Source organism: Cryptomeria japonica, chromosome 2 (genome assembly GCF_030272615.1).
Source record: "Cryptomeria japonica chromosome 2, Sugi_1.0, whole genome shotgun sequence".
NCBI classification, from domain to species: Eukaryota; Viridiplantae; Streptophyta; class Pinopsida; order Cupressales; family Cupressaceae; genus Cryptomeria; species Cryptomeria japonica.
The window spans coordinates 206,902,716-206,928,944 of record NC_081406.1 but is presented as its reverse complement, the minus strand read 5'-3'; the positions used below and the strand labels follow the sequence as shown (position 1 = coordinate 206,928,944).

General features: G+C 35.9%; 1 long non-coding RNA gene across 1 annotated transcript; it reads left to right on the top strand.

Annotated features, from left to right (window-relative positions):
* Nucleotides 1-709: 709 nt before the first annotated feature.
* LOC131040337 (uncharacterized) lies at nucleotides 710-26,143 on the top strand. The gene is made up of 4 exons (XR_009104813.2): nucleotides 710-921; nucleotides 7,406-7,483; nucleotides 25,148-25,244; nucleotides 25,483-26,143. It is a non-coding gene; the product is annotated as an uncharacterized LOC131040337 (long non-coding RNA).
* The last annotated feature ends 86 nt before the right edge of the window (nucleotides 26,144-26,229 follow it).

Below are 26,229 nucleotides of genomic sequence, written 5' to 3'. Positions count from 1 at the left end.
AAAGTGGATAGGGGGATTTAATTGAATAAAATGATTTATTCATTAAATGGGTATAGTGAATTTTATTTAAATAAATTGAGTAATTTATTTAATAAAATAGAAGAATGTGGATAATTTAATTAAATTGGATTTAATCAAATAGAAAAATGAACATAAAATATTCATTTAGGAATGTGGTCATTTTTATACGTCTACAGTATGTAATTGTAAAACAAACATGAACATATCTACCGACTATGATTATCAATGTTTGTAGTTCTCCTTGTCTATAAATATAGGTGTGTTTAAGTGAAGGCTGATGAGATTTCTTCACGACCCAATTTATCGGTGTGGATGGTTTATGGGGCCTTCAATTCCCATATTGTTCTAGGGTCTGATCGCTTACTTACTCAAGAAGTTTAATTTTACATTGTATTCCACACAATGCGCACCTAATTAGTTTTTAGTTAATTTTTTTCTTCAATTTTTTTGGATTATACCACTTTTTTCTATATTTTTAGATGCTATGCCACCTTTTATACATTTTAAGTGCACACTTAATTAATTTTTATTTTTATTTTTACAAGATGCATATGATCTATATCTTTATTTTTTTATAAGAAAATGATCAAGATTGTCTTCTCAACGTTAATTTAATTTTTAATTTTTAAAAAAAAATATAGATATTTTAGTTGCTTGGTATGCCACCTTTTATACATTTTAAGTGCGTAATTGTGAGACCTCTGCGGCCGTGGATGTTCTCCGAGGCCTTTAAATTCTAGATTGGTCTCTTTGTCTATACGCTTCGGCACTCAAGAAGTCTGGTGTTCGACTGGATTTGTGCGTCTGAGGCGATCTTTTCACATTGTATGCTGGGAATTCAGTCTATGTGGGTTTTTTAAATCCGTCTGAAACAGAAATAAACAATGAAGATGATAGGAGGTGGGTTTTTATTTTTCCTACATCTTTACTTCTTTCTGTTTCTTTTTTTCTCTCTTTTTTAAAATTATTTTGGGCAATTGAGTGGTCAAAGTAATCTAATCGTCATCTGTTTATGGGTTGAATTGACTGTAGAGTGCATATTAAAGAGTGTTGTTTTGTCCAATAATTAATTAGGGTGAATTTGAAGCTATATATAAAGAATGTTAATTACTTACATAGGACTTTATTTTTATTACTCAATAGGGTATACATTATGTGGGGTTTTAATCTGAAACCTGTCGGAAACAGACTGCCGTTAAATAGTTTTTCAGTCTTGTTTACTGGTACAGGTGGTTGCCTTCTACGAGTTAAACATTCCTATCTTCACGCTCGAAAACAAATCTTATTTGCATTTAGTATTCAGATCTCCGAATCAAATAGGATTTCTTTGTGCAGGCGTGAAATCTTTTCAGATCCACTTTTGATTAATATGCAATTTGATTGAAGCAGAAGCTGAAAGGAGATTGGTTTTGGTTTCTCATTTTAAAAAAAATTCTTTCGCAATAGGGTTTCATAATTTTTTTCTGTAAGCTCTGCCCAATTCGCTCATTGGCATCATGAATATCAAGGCAAAATTTGTGCACAATATTTAGTTGAGTCACTTGCCATACTCTGAGTGAGTTATATTTTTCAAAATCTGTACGCGGCCGATCATTGTTTTTGTCGCGTTTTATTTCATTTTAAAACAATTCTGTTGTTATCTGTTAAATGAAAGCATGATTCTCAGGAAAGTTGTCTTACACTAGGCCAAACAACTATTAGGTAGTGTACGTTAGGAAATAGGAAATCATCACAAGACAAGATAAACATAATATTAATCACAAAAGCATAACTGCAATGATCTATCCTAAACAACACTCAATACAGACATGAAATAAAAACATTCAAAAGCAAAGATTATGCAAACCAAAGATGTGATTTGAATGCTCCTTCATGCTGCTCCATTGTTCTTCTTTCCTCTTCAAATGATTTGGTTGTGGATCTCACCTACAAGTGCACACACATAATTGAAAGCAAGTAGACAAGATTTTTGATCAAGAGTACTAGAAGCGTAAATTTGATAGTCTGATTATCAATTAGCTTTGATTGATGAAGATCATCCAATTTATAGAAGAATTGGAGAGATGACAAGATTAGCATGATTCAATTCAAATGGAAATTGCAAATCAATTATGTCAATTATGACAAATTATGCACTTTCTATGCAAAATTTGTTGATTGATAATTTATGACAAATTATGACAACTTCTATGTCAAAATTGATTGATTGTCAATTATGACAAATTTATGACAAATTGACATGTCATTTCCATGAATTTAGGAGAGAAATAGGAGGAAATTGAAATTAGGAATTAGAAAATTAGGAAATTAGAGAATTAAGAAATTAGGAATTAGGTAAATTAATTAATAATCTTTCATTTATTAATTAATTCACAAAGAGGAATAATTAGCCAATTAAATGAACATTTAATTGCAATGAGAAGACTTAGGATAAATAAATAATTTATTAATCCTAAAGGAAGAAATGACACACAAGGTTAAATGATTAAATCATAAAACCCTAGAAGACAAATTAGCAATGCGAGAATGACAATTAGGTCTTGATTGAAGATAATTGATATCGATCATGATTTTGAATCGATAAATGACCAATGTGATAAATGATTTGATTGATAAAATACGCCAATTGACGAGGAACAATGACAAATTGATCCAAATTGACATAATTGAGACAGACAATGATCGATGACAAATCGATCGCAAAATGACAAGATTGACAAGATGACAAGGATTGATGACAAAATAGATTGCAAAACGACAATATTGAAAATGACCACGATCAATGACGAATCGATCGCAAAATGACAAGATTGAACATGACAACGACCGATGACAAATCGATCGTTAAACGACAAGATTGAAAATGATACGGATTGATGATAAATCGACAAGCTTGATAAGAGTACAACGATCAATGACAAATCGATCGCAAGATTGATAGGAGGACAAAACCCTAATTAGGATTGACGATGTCCAAAATGATGACAAATAAGCACGCACATTGATGCAATAAGATAAAATTGATCAAAATCATGATTGGATAGTGTTGTCGACAAGACCAAATTCGAGAGCGAGATAAATGAAGAATGTAGAAGAATGACTCGATGCTCGCAAATGATAAAAACCAAGTACGAATCATAGGAGAAATGTTAATGCGACGCAAAAACCTAAAATGAGGCAATGCGTAAATGTTAAAGTATGACTTCACAAGGGTTGACCATTTTTAGGTGTCTACAGGTAGTTGAAATATTACTCTCACTACGCCTGGAAACAAATTTTAATTGCATTTGCTCAGTTTTCTGAGATATTTTAAAAGACGCATATTAAGAGTGGCTTCAATAAGAACTGCCATTTGAAAATAATGCCCCTTTCACCTCTAAACATAGGAATTGGATTTAAAAAAATAGAGAATTGTTGGGAGCAAAGATAAAAGAAAATCTTAAGTTGTAGGTATATACAATTGAGATATTCAAACTTCAAAGGGACATCACTCACACGGAGGAAGTTTTCAGAGCAAAACAGATAAGTCACTCACAGCTCTCCGCAGACGAATGAGGCAGAGCTCAATTCAAGTTAATCTGCTTGAGCCCATTACATTGAACCAGTACAAAACAGTGGAGATGGAAAATGAATTTCTCGGAAAATAAGTTCCATAGTTCCATGGAGTTTCCTGGCAGGGGACCGAGGGACCAAGGGACCAAGGGCCTAAATTTGGGGACGGTGGGAGAACAGAGGTGGAGCGGTGGTGGGGGGCAGTGATGATATAAAAATAGAGGTGAATTGAAATCTTCAAGGCAAAATCTGTAATATAACTTCTCTGTGAGTGCCCCTTGAAAGGCCAACTAGTTTTCAAGAAGTTAAAGGTTGCAATCAGTATGTAATGGTTTGTGCCATATAGCAAGCGACCCAGCAGCGTCCCCGACAGAGGTGGCGGAAGTGGTGGTGCTGTGGAGGGATGTTTTCCCAAGTCCCCAAGTCTCGGAAATGTCCCCCTATAGGGGACACGGGTTTTTTTTGGGGGGACGCATCCTCGTAAAACACTGATTTGAATAACTAAGAGTTGACAGAGTTCAACATTTCAAGTCATACTCCATTGACCCTTTATTCTGGAATTTGTCAAAATTTGGCACATTTTGCCCACAAATTTGTTCCCAACACATGAATAGTAGGTTGATTTCAAAGAACCAAACACATGAGTTTTACCAGTAATATATGTATATTTTGGAAAATCAAAGACTTAAATAAATTTTATATTAAAACATGGTGACTGCATTTCATAAAAAAAAAACTACTATACTTTTATGTCCATGTGTGTATGCATTGGTTATGCTATAATAGAAGGGCTCATGACCATTGTTTGAAGAATACCAGGTGTCTGGAAGTCAACAATGTTTTCTTGTGAGTCTTAGAACCAATATTTTCCTTCTTATGTAGTACTAACTTTGAGGACAACTTTGCTTCCAAGTTAAGCCCTAATTAATGGCTTTAACCCTGAATAAGGTTTTTGCCAGGTAAATGCAATGATTTTCCTTAAAAATACATAAAGAACTGATAACATATTAAGAGATGAAAGAATTGTAAAGCAAATCAGGTGCTTTTCATTAACTTAAATTTCAGTTGGTGCAAGACTTAGAAATAACAAGAGTTCTTTGGTCTACAAAAAACCTCAATCATTTCAATATTTGTCAATCTGCATTCATTCCCATGCCATTTCAAAGTATTATAATTAAAGTCCAGCTAATTAATTTCTGACAGTCTGGGCTGCTACTTCAAATTAGATGCTGCCACATAGAAATTAGGAATTTGATTCTATGACAACTCTCATCAGTTGAGAGCTCCAAACACAAACCTTGAAACACAGATATGTATTTTTATGGTTCAACCAATAAGCTTTCTAGAGTAAAATTCAACAGCAACGTAGACAAATGCTATCTCAACCAATAGTCGAATCTACTGTTACCCACAACCCTTTTTCTAGACTTCAATTATTATTGCGGGCACTCACCAAAGAAAATTTTTTTAGTGAAATATTAGTGATTGCTATTGGCCGAACTCCCGACTGCAATTTCCTAGGGAATCTCTATACTTTGTACAACTATAATCTCTGTTGTCTCAATTTAGAAAGTACAACAGTTCTTAATGTTGGCAAAACCACCAGCTCTAATATCACTTTTTTTGGATTTTTATAGATTTAGTATTAAATACATAAAAATTTACATTTTCTGATCATTTAAATTTTAATGTGGGTAAGTCAAGGGCATATGATAATTGGGATGTTAATTAGCCAACATTCTTACAATATATGAAATGCAAACATTTTAACCAATTCACCATGTTCTGGAGGCATAGCTATCTAGACTGATCTACATATATTGTTTCAATTTTGTTTATTAAGAAAAAAATATTTTCTCAAATCAAATCCAAAATTTTTCATTTGTTATGTTATCTGGAAAATAGGCATTTCATCAAACAATTGAAAAACAAACTGAATATACATGAAAAAATTATCTAGATCCTGCACTCATTCTTCCATAAATCAATAAAATAATTTTTCCTTTTTGTTTTAAAGACTTTCTTTTTTCTTTGATTTCTCCAACAATCTTGTGCTCATGGAGTTGTTGGAGTCTATCAAGGAAAAATTCACACAAACAAGACTGCTGTTTACCCAAATCTAAATATATATTTATGATTATTGACTGAAGACCTATTATAGACCTGTCTTAAGATGTGGCAACTTCCTTTTGAATTACTCAAACCATGACATGGGGAAGCCAAATTTTTGACAAAATGTCTATTTTTGAAATTTTGTGATGATTTTTTGTGGTTGATGCTGATTGCCTGATTTCTAAAATACTCCTGCATCACTTCCTTTTTTTTGAAATTTTATATTATAATGCACAATTAAAATACATAAAGAATTGAGTCAATTGACAACATATTAAGAGATGACAGAGTTCTAAAGCGAATCAGGTGCTTTTCATTAACTTAAATTTCTGTTGGTGCAAGACTTAGAAAGAACAAGAGTTCTTTGGTCCACTAAAAATCTGAATCATTTCAATATTTGTCAATCTGCATTGATTTTCATGCCAGTTCAAAGTATTATAATTGAAGTTCAGCTAATTAACTTCTGACAATCCAGGCCACTACTTCAAATTAGATATTACCACATAGAAGTTAGGAATTTGATTCTATGACAGCTCTCACCAGTTGAGAATTCCAAATGTTAGGTACTATTTGATTAGAATCTGTGTTCTTGTTAGCCAGCAGCTGATTGATATTGCACTTGAGAATGGTCTTAGCAAAGAAAGATTGTTCTTAGTAGTTAATTTAAAATAAGTATTAGTAAAGTATGAATTTTTCTTTTGATATTCTTGGAAGTTTGAAGGTTTTTAAGGATTCCTCTACTTATGTGGTAGTACCTTAACTGTGCTTGTATTTGACAGTTGACACATTGTATCTGTATTTGAACAACGAGGTGTATCTTCTGTTGAGATTATTAAAATGCTGGACACATTATCATCTCCTTTCGAAAATATATTGTTTTTCAACAGTGTTTGTATTTGGCACATGATAAAATGATTACTATATTTGCATCCTTTTCAAACTTCCTGAAAGATGTTATCGCATAGGAAAAGCAAACATTGAATTGTCAGAAGTAAATACTTGGTCACAAATTCACATATCTAAAATTTTAATCTACTGTACTTATATCCAGTGTGGTCCTTGTAGCTGGTAAGAATAGGGACTGCATGTATTGAGATATGGATAGAAATAATTATATTATGTGTTGTCTGTTTGTTGTCATGTCAAATTCTACCCGTTGAGTTTATGGCTACCAATTTTTTTATTGGGTATCTTCTTTCACTTTGATCTCAAAGAAAATTATCGTGGACAATTGATATTTCTCATCAAAAATTTTAATAGGATTTAATAATTTATACAATTTAAGTGATAGAGCATGTGTATGGTTCTTTTCCACAATTGCTTTTGTGGGTACCGTTCTTGACATGATTTTGGACTTAACATACCACTTTGAGTATAGACGAAATATTTCTCTATAGTAGACATTTCTTATCAATTCTATTAATAGGATTTATAGAATTAAAAGGGATCAGGCATGCCTCTTCAGATTTTACATCATATGGTAATTTATCAGTCATATAGTACCGATCAACTTATTTTGGGACCACTACCTCCCTTATCTTGTTGCTGCCTATTTTATGTAATTCTGTTTTGGCTCTATAAGCATTTCACTTTCTGTTATGCCAAGTTATTTACATTGATTTCCTATTTACCAGATGACATGATGGCTGTGATTAATATGTCTAGATTTATAGATGACTTTCACTCTTGTATGTTGATTGTCTTGCAATGATATCTGTAGGAAACAAAGGATGGTAAACCAAGAGAAGCACTATTTAAAGGTCAAGAAATGCAGCAGGTTCCTGAGTAGCTTATGAAGGTGAGTATTTAGTACTCTCTCCTTTTCTATATGATTTGTAGTTGTCACTGGAAAGTCTTAGTACATACAAGAAATTTAAGTATTGCAATTTCATTACTTAAGGGAAATTAATGGCAACCTTTGAAAAATATAGCCTGAAAAGTGTGCATGGTGTAGTAAATGGTGTTTGATGATTTTGATTCATAGGACATTATCCCAGAGAAGTTTTCCATTGGCAATCTCCTTCAGTTCCAGAGTAGTCTGTCTGATACGTCTGGGGAACTATTTCTTGTAGAAGTGCTCAATCATCTATCAACTTAAGTAATATGCATGTTTATCTAATCATTGCATTTGGATAGTAGCCTAGGTTTCTTTGTAAATTTCTAGCTGCTTTTGCACACCCACATGATTTCTAGGGTTACAATTTTTACAAACTCTTCTTGGGTGTATTTGTTGATATTGCAAACATATTGTAATGTCCCTTTTCCTGAATTACCTTGTAATTTGCCCACAATGATATTACAGAATTCAATTTTGCTGCATATATTATTATGTCTGCTGCTGGTCAATGTTTAGATTATGTGTTTGAATTTCTTATTTGATTCCTTATTCTGTTCTGCTCAATAAATGTAGGTTATATAGATATATGGGAATGTCTGATTTTATTTCCTCTGCTAATTCTGCTTTTATTTAATCTGCTCTGCTTTCTTTCTGCGAATCTGCTTTTAAATAGAAACTGTTTTCTTGCCATTAATTCACTCTTTGAATGGTCCACAAATCTCTTATTTATACCTTTCAAATTAGACCTCTTCATCCAAGGTTGCAATAAGTCGGCCAAGGCTATAAACTTATTATTATTATTTTATTTTCCTTAATCGCTGCTCAAAACCCTTGGTCGGCTCCTTAATCTAAGTCGGCTCTATATGCAATTTTATTATTTATTTTTATTTTCTTATCCTACTAGATTGGCCCTGCTTATCTGGGTTTTGTGCAACCCTATTAATATGGTTGCAATTCCATTAATTGATGGGGCATGACAGTCCACCCTTCCCAATATTGCTCGTCTTTGAGCAATGTCACTTTATCCAATTTTTCGACATGCGAATCCCTACACTGATGCTCTTGTGGTATAATTAGCTTCTATAACGTTGATGAAATCTTAAGTTGCAATTTTGAACTAACTTGTAACAACAGAATCTAGAGTTGGTGTGGTTTGTAAGTTTCTTTCACTCTCGTTCAAAACCAAAAATAGAAATCATATGATGATAGGAACATGTTTACAATAATCATAGATATTCATGGAGTAGACATACCATACATGAAGCATACACATAAAAACACAGAGCATACACATGAAGACACAAAGAATACACATGAACATAAGAAATAATGAGCATTTAGTGAATAAGTAGAATATGCTCAACATTATGACTAGCTAATTATTATATAACCAATAATTGCTTAGTTCAGTAAGAAACACGAAAGGGTGCCAGTAAACTGCCCAACCCAACTAAGCCCAAGAGCGTGTCACATCCAAATCATGGCCATTTGCCTCACATCCCTCAAGCAGCAGGAACATCCAACCATGATCAGTTCCATCCCTTGGGGAAATCAATTCATCACTTGGCCCACAAGAGGCAGGAACGTCCAACTATGACCAGTTCCATCCCTTGGGGTAATCAATTCATCATTTGGCCCACAATTCCATCCCATGGGGCAATAAATTCATCACTTGGCCCACAAGAGGTAGAAACATCCAACTATGACCAATTCCATCCCTTGGGGTAAAAGTTTCAATTTTTTATTTTACTATTTATTTGTAATTGTGGAATTTGACTTGATAATTTGTTTTTAGATCTTGAGGATGCAACGGTGTTGTAAGCACTAGAGTTGTTCCTCCACAAAGCTCCATTTGTTTATTGTCCCTAATTCCTTTGATCGAATGATTTTAAGATCTCATTCATCGTGCCTTATTTTCTTGTTTGGGTTTTCTTCTCCCTTTTTTCCTCTTTCTTTATTGGATATTGCTTCTATAGTGTGGACTTGGCTCCTTTTCCCAGATAAATATCTTGGTTCCCTCTTTCTTTTTGAGATCTTTTAGATTACAAATGTGCCCATGTGTCCATTCATCTTTGCATTTGTAGCACACCTTTTTCTCTCTACCCTTGTCTTGTTCACAAATATGCCCATGCCTCCATTTTCCATTGCATTGGAAGCATAACTTCTTGCTTCTTAAGTCATCACATCATCTCTACAGATAAAGGTTCTCTTATGCCCTTCCTTATCATAAAAGGTTTTGCTTTTGATATTGTGTGTTTAGAGTATCCCTTTTCTCTTGTTTGGGTAGCATCAAGCCCAGTGGCTTTAAGGATTTCTTCTTGGAGTCTAGTTGGATCCAAGGCACTTACTAGAGCTTGGGTGGCATCCGACAATCCTTCTATAAACAAGTAGATGAGCTTGCTTTTTGATATTCCGGTACCATGATGGATAGTCTTTGAAACTCAGCCACGCGATCTTCAATGGACACCTCTTTCTTTGTTCTTGTTAACTTTTTGAACTATTTTTGGGGGTGCTTCTAATCAAACCTCTCAATTAGTTTTTCAGTTAAGGCATCATAGAGTTTTATGTTTTGGTGATTTTGGGTGACCAATCCATGGTACCACCATTCATGGGCTACTCTTAGGTGTAATATGGCAAATTTAATGGCATCCTCTTCTAGCATTGGGTTAGAGACAGGTATGTATCAAGCTTTTGCATCCACGCTTGGATTGTGATCTTATTTGACCCATCAATTTTTGGGAGTGTCAATTTGCCTACCTTGTGTTGCAACTCCCTATTAGTTTGGTTTCTTCGTCTTCTTTGTGTACCCTTGGTTCTAGCCTCACAATATGCGGTAAAAGGAATACTTCTCTTAACTTCTAGATGAAGTCTTGCATATGCTTTAGCAAGATGATCCCAATCAGGGATTTGTACATCTATTTCCTCTTCCTCCCTTGTTGACCCTTCCCTTGTTAAGAAGGTGTTGATGTGTGTTTTATGTACTTATGAACACAAAATAAAATACCAAACTATTTTACCCTCTCTTGAGTAAAATCACCTTAGACGTTAAATATTTGATCAACTAAGACGATTCCAAGGTTTCTACAATCAGTTCTTGACATGTGGGTAACTCAATGGTTTTATGTGATATGTTGTTTTCAATTGGGGACTTACATAATTGTTCAAACTTGGAGTTCTTTTCATGAATATGGAATTGAAATAGGCTATGTTGATGAATTAGGATTTTGCACTGTAAGCTCTTGATCTAGTAAAAAAAAGGACAAAAGGAATAGGGTTTAGGAATTTCTAATCTAAAACCTAGAACGCAAGAGGCAATGAACAATTCAATGGAATCCTACTAGGAAAGTTCTCACCACAACGAACAATTTGACATAGCTTAGTGCAATCATCTAAGGTAAGTCTCGTAGATGTTCAAATTATCACCATTAGACATTGATACCATCAAAGCAATGTATAACAATGGACGTGCAACAATTGAAGTTAAATTCAATAAAATTCCACTTGACCACACAAGGCAAACTTATAATCAGCAAGAAGCTAGTGGTATGGATTAAATGGATTCCACACAAATGCATTCAACACTTCTTTCATTCAATCTAAATGCTTGAAACAAATTTTAATCTAAAATTCTAATCTAACTTGGAGGCTATGAAAACCACAAATGCATACAACACTTAAACAAAATCACCAAACTTCAATGATTGTATTCAAATCTATAGCATGTAGACGACAATTCTCCAAAATCTCTCTTACAAATGAGAGGCAATGGGGTTTATATAGAGCTTCAAAAGAAATGAATGGCCAAGATTCATTTAGAATCGAGGGCCAAGATCATGCCAACATAACCATAAAGCTGCCTTAATTAGGGTTCACTTCAAAAAAGGAATCACCAACATGTGATCCAATGGAATGACGCCTAATCATCAAGTAGGGAATCTTCTAGAAGATTACAACATGCATTCCTCTCTCTAGCAGCATATTCCAAGAATCTGACCACATGGCTAAAATTGAATCTAGCTCCTCTATGGTGATGATGGGCAAAGCCTCCTGTTGTGCATCTATCAGATCCAATGCATCAGAACAAGCATCCAAAACACTCTCCCAATCTGGCATAAGCTTCTGTGAAATATGGACATGTATCAGCAAGGAAACCAAATCATCAATTTGATTCTTCTTCAAAGAATCCAACTGGCTGAAGTACATGAACTTCATCTTTTCTCCCAATTCCTCTAAGTGTAGACTGCTGGAAGGGCTGATGTCTACCCCTAACAATTCTTCAATGGATGTAAGGATCTTGGATTGAATCTCATGAATCAATCCTTCCATCTCTGCACAATCCTTCCGTGCATGCTCATAAGTAGATTTCCGCATGGCCAATGAACAATACTAACCCTGGAAATCATAGATATCTCCATCATGTAATTTTGTTTAGCACCTTGAGGCGGGGAATGGTCTTCCCTTGTATTGGCTGGAAATCATGCCAAACTCCTTCTGAATATTGTATCCTAAATGCGAGCATTGACGTCCTGTCAAATGCCTAGACAAACTAAGTTAGGAAATCATCCGCTTGCTTTGTCACATCTTCAATCCATTTTCCAAACTCTGCATGTGTATTCCTAGTTGCCTCATGATCGAAGTGAAATCCACGATCAACTGCGATAGGCGAGAAAAAAGTGGGATCTTCATGCCTCATCCTTGCAATATATTCCTTAAGCTTCATGTTCTCTTCCTTATACATATTTTTCTTTTCTATCTCCCTATCCAATCTTGCATTGATCGCCTGGATCGTATCATCGAGTTCCTGGAACTCTTGTGTCTTTGTAGTTCGTCCAAGGGCAACCAAAGTGATATGATAATCCATGGGAGTAGCTGTATCTTTGGTTACATCACCCATCAGGATAGCCACTTGTGCAATTCGCACACCTATATCATCTCTAGCTATATTTGAAAATATCTTAGCCTTCTTTGGTTCTTTCTCCTTATCATTCCTGGCTAAATAGTCGTCAATGTCATCAATGGGCTGTGTCCCTATCATCTTCTTCCTTTTCTCCATGCTTTGCAGCAACCAATCGTGAATGGTGGAAATCTCCATCCCATCATCGAGACACATCTCCGGATCAAGTCCTCTCAACACTGAGATAACATCATCATCTTCCTCCTTGTCTTTAGTCAAATCATAAACGTTGTTGCCCAAGCTAACGTCCTAATGGACAGTGGGAGATCTTGGCTACTCTTCATCTTCATGTAACTCTTGAATATTCTTTGGTAAAATCATTGTATTGGAGGCATTCTTCAAACTCTTTGCTTTTCTCTGGCATATCTATCTCTTTCACTGATGAGGAACTAGGGGGAGATAAAGGAGCGCTAGGTTTATGTTTCTTCTTCTTTGATGTTTGACTAACTATCTCCTTCCCCTTCGTTTTGGATTCTCTAGGCATACCCTTCCTTCGATTAGGAGCACGACTCCCCTCATCTGCATATATCTTTGCATCGCTGATTGTTCTTTGATCATCTTCAAGAGAGGACTCCTTTTGTCTCGTTTTCTCATAGGTGAAGGCGATGCCCATTTCTATCAACTTGTTCATATACTTGTCTACCCATTCCCTGGAGAAATCAATAACTTCTCTCATAAGTACATTCAAATCCATCACCTCTGGCTGCGACCAATTGGGCAAAAGGATAGGCCGGTTCACTTCATTTTCATATTGCAGATGAGTATGATCACTATCATCAACTATCTGATCTGTAATGGAAAAAATTTCACATTTCCTCATGAAATCGATTGACATTCTAGACAGCATTCTCTTCCTTACTGATTGTTCATCCTTGAGATTAGCCCAATAATCTTCAATGTCAACCTCATGTATGAATCTTTCTCCCTTGATTCTTTCAACATTCTTATGCGGATCAAATTTATCTCTACTCTTGTAAGTTCCAAGGCGATAAAATGCAAGCTCATCAATCATTGAACTGGCTACAGTGACAGTGTGGCACACTTCCAAAGTCTTTCCTATTGCAAGAGGGAAAGTTATCCTTGTTCTATGCTTCTCCTTCTGGATGAAATCAAATTTCAGAAGTTGTCTCACCACCTCAAGTAGGATCATTCTGTCTATAGGATGCCTAGGAAGTTTGTAAGGTGCAGATTTGAATCCCTGAATCCGTAGGTATGTGAAGGTGGGAAACTGTATGTACCATGATCCATATTTCTCTATTAGTTCCGTTGCCGCCTTGGATAACCGTTTGTGGACGCTTTCCAACATTCGTGTAATATGCATAGTGAAAGCATCATTCACCCTTCTGTAGTCTTCGATTCTTTGCATATGAAGTTGTGGATAGCATTCATAACTCCTGTACTGTCTTGGTCCATTCTCAACTTCGTCTTTGCATATCAATCCCTTGTATGTAAGGAATCTTGCAAGTAGGTATACAAGGTAGGAAGTCATGTTGAATGACTAGTCTTTTCCACATTTCTCAACTGAAAATCCAGATTGTCGCTTATAATCTTGGCCCAATTGACCATTGTTCCTCTTATACAATCCTGAATAAAATAAAACATCCATCCTTTGAACAAGGCACCCTGAGGCATCCCCATCATTCGATTGAGTAGGAATATCAGGTCCCTTTATTCATCCTTGAAATCTGTACACAAGTCTTTTAGGTGCCTTGGAATGATGAGGCCTTGGCTCAATCATCTATTCCTTGTTCACAATTGTCTTACACGGATCTGCCTTCATTTTATATTTTGCTTCATACTCATCCTTTGTTCTTTCTTTCATTTCTGTGCTCCGAGGAATTCAAAATACTTCCTTACCCCTTTGGGAGATCGGATTATCCTGGAAATTAGATCGTAATGCCCTGCACACCCTAGGAACAAGCTTGTTGTACTGTATGAATTGAGGAAACCTAACGGTGTGGTATATGCCACTCTTCATGATATTAGTAGAAAGGGAAGAAGGAAGTTGATTATTTATTCCAAACATTCTCTGCCGCATCAGCTCCATATTTAGGAATTCCATGTTTGCATCTGCGATTCCCTTCCACCGGGAGGACCACTGGGAATCCGGATAGAATTCCTTTTGCACTATCTTCAACTGTTCTTTCCTCATGCCGATTTTGGATTTAAACATGGCACTTGTAGGAAACTCGAAGTCAATATCATGAAAAATTATCCGAATAACCTAATTTCAGAATCATATAAGTTCTGATTTCTTATGATTTAGTCAATTTTAGGGATGAAAATCAGAAATTGTAACAATATTCTTCAAGAATTCTGAAAATAGAATGAAAATGTGATAAGAAAAGGGTCTAAAACCCTCATAAAACCCTTAGTTTCAGACTTGCGTGAGGTCTGATTTCAAAACAAATTCTGAAGACAAATTTGATATACTCAGAAAAATGTCAAAATTAGTGTCTGGAAGTATACCACAAATCTGGAAATGCTTGGAAAAGGGTCTGATAAGGTCTGATTTTCACTTTCAATGTCTGAAGACACCTTTCCAAGGTCAACAATGGCTGCCCAAAGTTTGAAGACAACTTGCAACTTCCATAAATCAGTTATTTGAGGAAGTTGCAGCCATAGGAAAATGTTCACATTTGACAAATTTTACCTCCCAAAGTCAAAATGGTCAAATCTGGGCTCAAGTAGAGGGTTGGAAATAAAGATTTAAGTCTGAAGACAAATCTGGAAATGATGTTTCAGACTTACATCAGCACCTGTACTCAGAAAATGCCCAAGTATGGAGGTAGCTGGAAATAAATAGAGTTTCAGACCTTACACCAGCAATGGTTTAGTCAGTAAATGTCTCCAAACCACTCCAAAATGGCCTACCAACAAATCGCCTAAGGCTGGAAATGTAAAATCAGATCTAGAATGCACATTTCAGTCAGTGACTAGCAACAATGGTGATTAGAATCACCCACAATAGCACCCAGCCATGGAGTCCAACTCAGATTCGAGTGTGTTCGCAGCTTCAAATCATCTATGGCGCTCAACAAAACTCATAAAATCACCCCACAAGATGGAGTAATCAGCCACCAAACAAAATCGTGGCCTCCCCAATCATGGCGCTGTTGTGACGTTTTCACACATCGCCCCATTGCAAATGGGGACCCCTACTTTTTGTTTAGGATTAGGTGTTTAGTTAGTTCATCTCAGCTTGGTAAGTTAAGTAGCTATTAGCCCTAGCCTATTAGGAATGAATATGTCTTGTCAAGTCAGGATTGAGGTTGTGCTGTCAACCTTGTCTATGTGGTTAATGTTGCTGGAAGTTGTCAATTTGCAAAGAAAAGTCTTAGGGTTTGAAATAGCATGAACTAGGGTTTTGATGTGAAACTTGACAAAGGCACGAGTTTACTCAAAAGATTGATCTTGATAAATGTTAGCTTAATAATTTCAAGTTTGTACAAATGAAGTTTTGATGAAGTCAAGGTGCTACGAATGAAAGAGAATTGCAAAGCTATCTAATTTGGCCAATCAAGTCTCACATTGCAATGCAAAGGTCTTCAGTTGCAAAGGTGCCTTGAAAATCTGCCCAAGTGGATGACTTGCAAAGTATCTCCAAAATCTGCCTTGATGATGACTTGCAAAGGTACTTCAAAAAGCTGCCTAGACCAAATGATTGTAAAGGGTGTGCAAGTTACAAAGGTGCTACAAAATGCCGCCTCCAACCAAGATTGCAAAGGTCCTGTTATCACAAAAGCTCGCACCCTTACTGAGCTATCAACTTAGCAACCTTGTGAAACATGGAAACAACCCCGAAGTGTGGGACCTTGCGCAAGAGGTTGAATCTCCGGAGAAGGCCGGCTTCCTTCTCAATCCAAGTGCAGGTATTGAATCAACTCAACACCTCAACTCTTACTTCTAAACTACAATAACAACTTAAAGAGGAAAAGGGAAGAGAGAAATGCTAAAAATGAAAGGAGGTGATGCACCAAGATAAGAGATTGTTCCTCTCCCCACCCGAAATGGCACGAGGAATCAACTGAAATACCCAAGAGATGCACAAACTTCAGTTGCATGAGTGACCCAAACGCATGTATGGAGGTTAGAATTTGCTAAGTGTCAAGAGGGGAGAAGGATTCCCACAAGTCACACTCAGAAACTCAAGTTAACACAACAGCATATATGGAGAGAAGAACCACAAAACATACACTTATGATGAAGGTAAGGAAACATACACAACATGCATAAGTTGAAGGAAGGCAAGAATGTAATTTCAATTCATTCAAAGGCCAAAGGCCAAACTTACAGTTACAGAAATGCAAAAATAATTGCAAATCTTCAAAAGAAGAGAAAGAGCATAGGAAAGCTCAAGGCAGCAGGGAGAGAACTCCTTACAATGAGGTTTAACAACCTTTATATAGAAAATTGGTTACAGGAGTGATCGTGACCCCTGTATTTCAGTCTAGGAGTGCAGGGAAGTGCATGCACTTGACTTCTGTACATGCAAGCAACCTAGCCATACCCACAAAAGGCAACCCTGAGAAGGGTGGACTGGTTGACCTTCCAAAGTCAGAGTATGCAGACATGACATAAGTCACCACAACAAGCAAGGCCCTGTACCTCTCTTGATGGAAATCTTGCCAAAAACATTAAATGCACTCCTGTGGCTCCACAAAAGAAGGTGCATAAGTCACAAAAGCTGTCGGAGCATTTAAAGCTTTGAGTGTTGATCACGCCATCTGGAAGTGTCGCCAGTCAGAAAGAAGTTTGGAAGACTTCGGAGACCTGGGTCACCGAAGTTGGGGGAACTTTGGAGACTTGGGTCACCGAAGTTGGGAAGACTTAGGAACTTGGGAATTTGGGAGTTCCGGAGTTCCGAGGTAGAAGAACTAAGAACTTGGGAACCTGGGGGTTTCGGAGTTCCAGGGTTGAAGACTTAGGAACTCGGGAACCTGGGGGTTTCGGAGTTCTGGGGTTGAGGAATTAGGAACTTGGGAACCTGGGGGTTCCGGAGTTCCAGGGTCGAAGACTTGGGAACTTCAGAGCCCTGGGTCATCGAAGTTGGGGGAAACTTCAGAGGCTTGGGTCACCGAAGTTGGGAGAGCTTTGGAGACCTGGGTCACCGAAGTTGGGAAGACTAGCAACTTGGGAACTTCGGGGTTTCGGAGTTCCGGGGCAAGAGAACAAGAGACCAAGGAAGGGAAAAGGTTCTGGAGTTTCGGGAAAGAGAGAGGAAGAGAAGGCTTGGGAAAGGAACTTCCGACAAGACAATACTTCATACTTCATGATTCCATTGTTTTCTCCTTGATCAACTGAGGCAGCGGTGCTGCATAGAACATATCTCTGATCGGTTCTCACTGATGGACCTAGGGTGTCATAAAATGACAACAGGTCCCTTAGAAATCCGCCTCGGACCAAAGATTGCAAAGGTCTCTTGAAAATCCGCCTGGACCAAAGGATGCAAAGGTGTCATGAAGTGCTGCCTCTAATCAAATTGCAAAGGCACCTTAAAATGCTGCCAAGATCAAATAGTGCAAAGGGAAGCTAGGAGGTTGACTTTCAATTGTGGAGCGCCCAGCACAACAAACAAATTAAAATGTTTTTTTTTAAGATGCAAGTTGGCCTATGGGAAGGAGAAGTGAAAAGACACATCCTTAGCTCTCAGTGCCTATATAAGAGAGTATTCTTGTTCATTTCAAAAACATCATCCAAGGAAGCAATTTGATGATCATGTTGATCATTACATTTGATCAAAATTCACTTGAAGGCGGTGATTTTAGTTGAGAGAGGATTAGAAGATCAAATTGAAGACATCTTTTATCCACTTTGAGGGCAAAATTGTGTGAAAAATTCACATTGCGTCAGACCTATATCAAGCACAAAATCAAACATTTAATATGTATTTTATGTATTTGACACTTTTGTTTGCTTTGCAGGTGATTAAGTAAGGAATCAAGGACAAGTCAACATCAAGATCAAGCTCGAGTCATGCAAAGCAAAGATCAAAGTCAAGGTCCTAAAGCATGGAGGAGACAACTTATTTGATGTATCATGAATAAGAGAAGATCAATTATCATCATCACATTGAGCAAGCTGAATAACGTTGAGTATCAAGAGATATTACTCAATACTCATTCACGATGATGAATCAAGTCTACAAGTACAAATTGAGATGGCATCCTAGTCATTATTCCACTAATCAAAGGAATTCCATGTTAGCATGTCCAGATGCAATGCACCTGACTCATCTTACGAAGGCACAAACTTTGAGCTACCTACCCTCATATTTCATTGGTTCACATTCAATATTTTACCTGACTGTAATTTTCTCATTGGTCAGAGGAGTTTGTTGTAACAAACCCTAATTAGAGTTTTCATCATGCAATCGTGGCCATTGATTGTGAATCAATCTGATCCATTCATTGTAAAGAGCTATCTATATAAGGCTCAGTTTTCTCATTTGCAAAAATATAGAGATTAATAGCAAGGCAATAAGCATAGAAGAATAGATGGATTAGAAATTAGAAGTTAGATTAGAATAGGAGAAGAAGAAATTGTTGCCAAGATCTTGTTGTAAAGAACATATGATTTCATTGAAGCTATGGTGAATTAATGTATCATTTCAATAAGTTGCATGGTCTCTACTTCTCAATTCATTTGTTTCCATGTTGATTAGATGAATGAAAGGAATTGTGAGTGATTAATGATGAAATTCATATATCCATACCAATAGCCATTTGCTGACTGTAAGTTTGCCTTGTGTGGTCAACTAGAATTCTTAACGAGCTTAACTTCAATTGCTATTCACACTTTGATATGCATTGTCTTGATGGAGTCTTTGTTGCTGATAGTGATTTGAATATCACATGCCTACCTTAGGAGATTGCACTGGCTTTGTAGAGTTGTTTGTTGATGGCGAAGAGAATGTTAGTTGAATCTCATCCAATCATTTATTATCTCTTGCATTCTTAGGAGTAGCGTAGTCTTCTTAAACCCTATGTCTTTTGCCCTTTCTTTATTCTCCAAGCAAATAATTAGAATCTAAGTTCTAGTGTTCAAGTATTCAACTATTCAACGTAAGTCCCCTTGGATTACTAGCAATCACATCAACCGTTGAGCTTATCCACATGTCGAGACCCGACAATAGGAACCTTGGAGTTGTCTCATTTGATTGCGAAGCATAGCATTTGAGAGGAGAGACTTTGTACAAGAGAGGATAAGATAGCTTAGTATTTTATTCTGTGTTTGATTGTGCATAAAAAACACATCAACAAGCACCACCCCTCAAAACTGCTGTCTGTGGTTTAATTAGCCACCAACTCATTGGAACCTCCTCTAAGGGCAATGCCTAGGTCTGACTGGGCAAACAATCTCCTCAAATCTGCAACTCCAGCTCACAAGAATGGTGTCCAATGGACAGTTAGGCAAAATCGCCTAGCTGGAAACTCTCCAATCAGCCACTAAAATGTCTTCAATCAATCGCATCAGCAAATATAATAATATTATATTGCTGGTTGGCCTCTTTTAAACTTGTTTTTACCCCAACACTTCACCACACATGCAATGTGGGATAAAACTTTGCCTTTTAAACATGCCTGGGAAAATCGATTTGGCTCTGGAAAATATTTTAATCATTAAATGATCATTGCAAATCATTAAATAATTGTTATTAATCCTTAGATAATTGTTTACAAGACAAAAACCATTAAATTCCAGCCACATTTGCATTTAAAATCGTTCAATTTCGTCAAATTTGGCCAATTGGGGAAAATCGCCCCATGTTTGGATAAAAATCCACATGAAAAATCATCACAAATCATCTCAATTGCCTCTTGGGGAAAATCAATCCCCATCTGGATGATTATCTGAATAAAAAATCATCATAACACACACTTGGGGGAAATTCGCCATACATTAGGACAATCATCCGCACTAAAATCCATCAAATTTGCTCATCAACTGACTTGGGGAAAATCGACCTTCATCAGGATAGTCAGTTTCATCCGCATTAAAGTTCATACTTCATTCCTGGGGAAAAATGTGGGTCATCAGGATAATTTCCAGCACTTAGACAAAATTTGGGCCCCTTGGTAGAAAAACGTAGTCCATCAAGACAAAAGTCAAGATAGCTGGGGAAAAATGCCCTCCATTAGGATTATGAGTGGGGAAAATCATGGGTCATTGGAAATTTGCTTAAAAACTTGGGGAAAAACGCCCCTCATTAGGATTTTTGACTCTTAGACTTCAATTTAATGAATTTCCATTGGGAATTTGATGATTTCCACACTCAAAAACATCTAGACAAGTTAAATTTCATCATTATGCATCGTGACTTAGCCAAATTCATCAAAATTTGAGTGAGAAAATAGAGATTCCATCGGGATAAAGTGCAATTTTAACTTGAATTACCTCCTAGGAGCAAGAAAATAACCCCTAAGGGACCTCTTGATGCTTAGACACGAAAATATGACCGACTTAAAATCATTCAAACTCAACTATGCTCAAATTCCCGACTTAGATAAAATTAGGATCACCTAAATATTTAACCTTTTACACGCACTTGTTCCTATTCAAAATTTTAAAACCCTAATAGCATTTAGGCATGATCATATCAAAACTTGAGACTTGGACTCCTGAAAGCTCAAAATTGCCACCTATTGCCAAAAACCCTAAACTAACAAGACACAAAAAGCAGGAAAGAGGGGGTCCTCGTTTGCAATGGGGCAATGTGTAAAAAGGTCTCAACATAAGGGAGGTCAAGTTATCCTAGGGGTAGATCTTGATGTGCTGTTATTTTTATATTGGCTTGGGGTAATTTCCCTCCCATTTCCTTGGTGTGACCTAAGAGAATTTATGGTAGTATTTATATTTTGTAGGGCTGTGGCTGTTTGCTCCATGAAGGTCCTGGATTCTTGTTCCATTTTCTCACTAGGGCTTTCAAAGTTCTTTGGCTAAGCATCTGCTATTTTATCCCTCATGCTGGAAGAATCAGGCTCTAATACCAATTGTAATGCTCCCTTTCCTGAATTACCTTGTAATTTGTCCACAATGATCGGAGAAGTTATTACAGAATTCGATTTTGCTCGGAGAAGTTATTACAGAATTCGATTTTGCTGCATATATTATTATTTTTGCTGCTGGTCGATGTTCTGCCTTTGATTTATGCAGATTATGTGTGTTTAAATTTTTGTTTGATTTATGCAGGTTTTATAGATATATAGGAATGTTTGATTTTATTTCATCTGCTAATTCTGCCTTTAGTTCATCTGCTCTGCTTTCTTTCTGCAAATCTGCTTTTAAATAGAAATTGTTTTTTGCCATTAATGATCCACAAATCTCTTATTTATACCTTTCAAATCACCAAAGGTCGCAACAGGTCGGCCAAGGCAATAAACTTATTATTATTATTTTTATATTTTATTTTCCTTAATTACTGCACGAAACCCTAGGTTGACTCCTCAATCCAGGTCGGCCCTATATGTGATTTTATTATTTATTTTTATTTTCTTATCGTACTAGGTTGGCCCTGCTATCTGGGTTTTATGGCTGCAACCGTATTAATATGGTTGCAATTCCATTTATTGATGGGACATGACACATATATCTGGGGAATTCACAAGTGGTTTCATGCTATGGAGAGACAAATTTTGTTATCCAAAATGTGTGTCAGATAAAAACATTTATTATACAAACGTGTTACAGGCATTGAATGCTGAAGTGAGTCACATGAATGTAATTAACCAAAAATTTATCATCATCATCATCATCAAAAAAACTAATTCCAGAATTAGAACTCATCAACTCTGGCTAAATTAAACAATTTTTGGTTATTAAATTCACTATTTAAGAGCAAAATCCTTGCTATTACCTCACATGTTGCTCAAACGTAACTTATTTTGAAGCAGATCTTACAGTTAATTAAAAAACAGCAACTACAAGGGTTTACAGTTTCTTTTCTAGCATGAGGCTTAATGCAGTCAATACTTGTCTGATGTATCAAAAAATGCATTAATGATTAATGATTACATCTTTAAGACATGATACTAGTGGCAAAGTGCAAAATCATTCTTAATGAAAACTCTAGAAAGGTCCTCGGATGCCTCTCGGGACAGACTGTTCTACAATCAGAGGGTATAGAATCTAGGGTCATGACTTATCACCCTTCAACTGCTCTAGGATTTTAAAGGTTTTGGAAGTGGAAGATTTACTATTTTTGATCTTGAAAGTGTAAGATTTTTGCAAATCACTTTTGCTTCATTGGTTGAGAGCTTAGTCACCGCATTCGGTGAATATTATACATGGAATTCGAAATTCAACGATTTTTTTTAAAAACCCAAAAAATTTGTTTCAGTTTGGCTTAAAATTCGTACGGTAAATCGGTTAGGGATTTCTCAATAAAAAATGCATTCGAAAAACTTGAGTTTCCTTTACGGGTTTTCTGACACGAACAGAAGTGATGCCCGGTAAGTTCGATGCGATTAGAGGTGATGCTTGGCAAGTCTGACGCAAACAGAGGCGACGCGAGCAGACTCTCACAAGTGTCGCCCTGCAAATTTGACGCGATCCAGCAAATTTGATGCAATGGCCGCAGCTCCTACGCAACCTTTAGGCATATGGATCTTCACTGTTTTAGTTTTCTTTTAGGTTTTTGTTTTTCGTTTTTGTATTGATATTCCATCAAATTTCAAAATTCTTTTTTTTCTATTAAAATTTATTAAATATGTTGTCAATATTTGTATTTTTAATTTAAAAATAGACTTTAGATGTCTTAGAAAAGTTAAAATATTATATTATTTATATTAAATTTTAATTTAAATCTTTCCTCTTTCAAAAATAATAGTTAAACTAATTTGATAATTTATTTATATATTATTTATATTTAATTTTTTTTATATAAGGCGAATTTAATGTCGATTTTTTTTTCTAATTTTTTACCCTTGCTGAAGAACATCCGAATTTTATTGTTGCTGAAGTCGAATTCGAATTCGAACACAGTGACTTAGGTTGAGATGCAACTCTGCAATCTTCTTTATTGTCTTTTTTAAATTACTGAGCTTTGAAATTTCGGCAAATGCTCACCCGATCTGAAAAAAATGATAATAACCATGCTACAATTTGGAACTAAATTTTTAGGTGGTAAATTAAAACAATGAGATACCATTTGAGGTACAATTTACAACTGCTCTTGGTCAAGAATATTATCCCTATTGTACTTGATCAAATACAGACCTTAGGCTCCTCCCCAGTAAATCACTTTTTTTTATCAGTAAATGTAGTGCTATCGGGGCTATACTCATATATTAAAAAAAGTCTCAGTACATTCAAAGCCCCTAACTGGGCAGAGATTTCCAGCATTCACTGCAATTCATCTATTCGGCTATCAAACAAGAGACCATCAACACAACAAACTATAGGGTGCTCCAACTACAATTGTGGCCCACCATAGCAGTATACTTCATTTACATCATACACTATTTTTTATAACCTATGTTAGTTACACAGACAAAACCAGAGACCACTGACAGACCAGAAACAAAAATTTGGCACCTTGCGCAGGCACCAACACAACCCAGAGTGGTTGTCCTGCTCACCCTTCCTCATCCTTGTTTTCTTCTTATCCAGCTTCGTTAAGTTTTCTTTTGAATGGAGAATATGCCTTCCTTTAGAAAAAAAATATATTTTATATTGTTTTCATATATTGACTTTGCAGAGAGAAGACCAACTGTCTCCTTGAAGCTTATGAGTTTTTGTAATACTGAAAAGATTTTCACTATCTCTGTATATTTACTTGAAGCTCTTTATATGCTATTATTTCATGACTGAAAAACATACAATGATAAATGTACATCCAAGACTATTTTTACCCCAACAAGTAAATTTTAGCTACTTGAATGAAGTGCATTATCTATGCTGCATGTTATATTGATATGTTGTTTTTCTATGTAACATCTAATAACCCTAGGGACGAAGATTTTCAAAATTTGTATAAGCAAGAGTCGTGCATTTAGATCTGTCTAGGGAATCTCTATCACAATGCAGAATCATGTTTTGCATATTTAATCTTTTATATATCAATTCGTGTGCAAACTTTTCTATCTAAAATAATTTCTTCTATTCACAATTTGAGCTGTACTTTTAATATATTAACTTACAAATATTTTTCTCGCTACTTGATCCTTGCACCCCTTTTGGTACAAGTCCTAGTTCATACACTCTTTCCTTTTTATAACTTAAGGTATCAAGCGGTTACTACCACTTGTGAATTTAATGGCCAATATAAATTCCACTGCACAACATAAAAAGTGTGGATAAATATAAATTCTCATATCTACCCCATAATAATCAACTAATACATGGGTGACTAAAACATGGCATTGGCATATTAGGGGACACACCTCTAAGAAATGGCACAAATAGGTAACATCTTCTAAGCCATACATTGAAGGGGATTAGGAAGTGTTTAAACATTAAAATTAATTAATGGGCATATCCTTTATTTCATCTTCTTAAGATAATCACAGTTAATCTTAATCTGAATAGTTAAATTATTTGAATTTATTTTTTAATTTGAAAAGATCAATATGTATATCCATTTCTTGATTTCTGGAACAATACTTCTTGATTTTTGTAACAATAAACCCTAAAAGAATTGCATCCTGGTTATTTTCTTTATTTGTTTGAAGGGAAAGTATAACACGGCAAGGAGGAAGAGTTTTAGACAGCTTGAGAAAACTTATTATCAGCGGTATGGATTCTATTGGAGTGTCTCCGTTGGAGGAGGTATGAGCAAGAGAGGATTTCTGTTAATTACAATATCTGTTTCTCGATTTCTGTAATTTTTATATCTATATCTGTTTCTTGATTTTTGTAATTACACCTAATTTTGTTTTCTGTAACAATAATACCTATATTTTTTTTATTGATTTCTGTAACAAATACTACCTATATCTGTTTGTTGTTGGTTTCTTTAACAAACCCTAAAAGAATTGCATCCTGGTTATTTTATTCTTTTTTGAAGGGAAAGGATAACACACAGCAAGGAGGAAAATATTTAGGCAGCTTGAGCAAGCTTACTATCAATGCGATGGATACCATTGGAAAGCATGCAGACACAAACAGTTTCATATTTCTTGCGATGATTCTCATACCTTACTATGCTGGTTTGCTCTCTTTTATAGTGTTTATCACCAAAACCCTAGGCTCTGCCTGCTTCGATGAGTTTCCTTTCGATGTTGTATTTCCTGTCGCATACTCTACTGTGACAGTAGTACTTGCAATCACTGTGTTTGGAGGGTCCAACCGTACAAAAATCCTTGCCTTGAGGACATCAGTGGGATTCCACACTTTGAGTTTCATTGCACTAGTTTGCGTGATAATGCAGAATTGGTCTGTAATCAATGTTGGATTAGGAACTGTAGCACTGACAGGTTTCTTGTTTATACAAATTTATAATGTGGGTCAAGTGAAGATTTCTTGAAAGATGAAATACGGGTTCTGTTGTAGCTTTCTTCCATGTACAGATTCATAATGTGTCAACTGAGGATTTCTCGAAAATTATTATCTAGTCTTCCTACATTGTTAGCTAGGTTTTTATGTGGGTTCTGTTGTAGCTTTCTTCCATATACAGATTCATAATGTTGGTCAACTGAAGATTTCTTGAAAATGATTATTTAGTATTCCTACATTGTTAACTATGTTTTTAAAACAATTAATCTGCTCTGGTATGGAGGAGGGTAGTTAGCATATCATCCTCAAAGTAATGGCG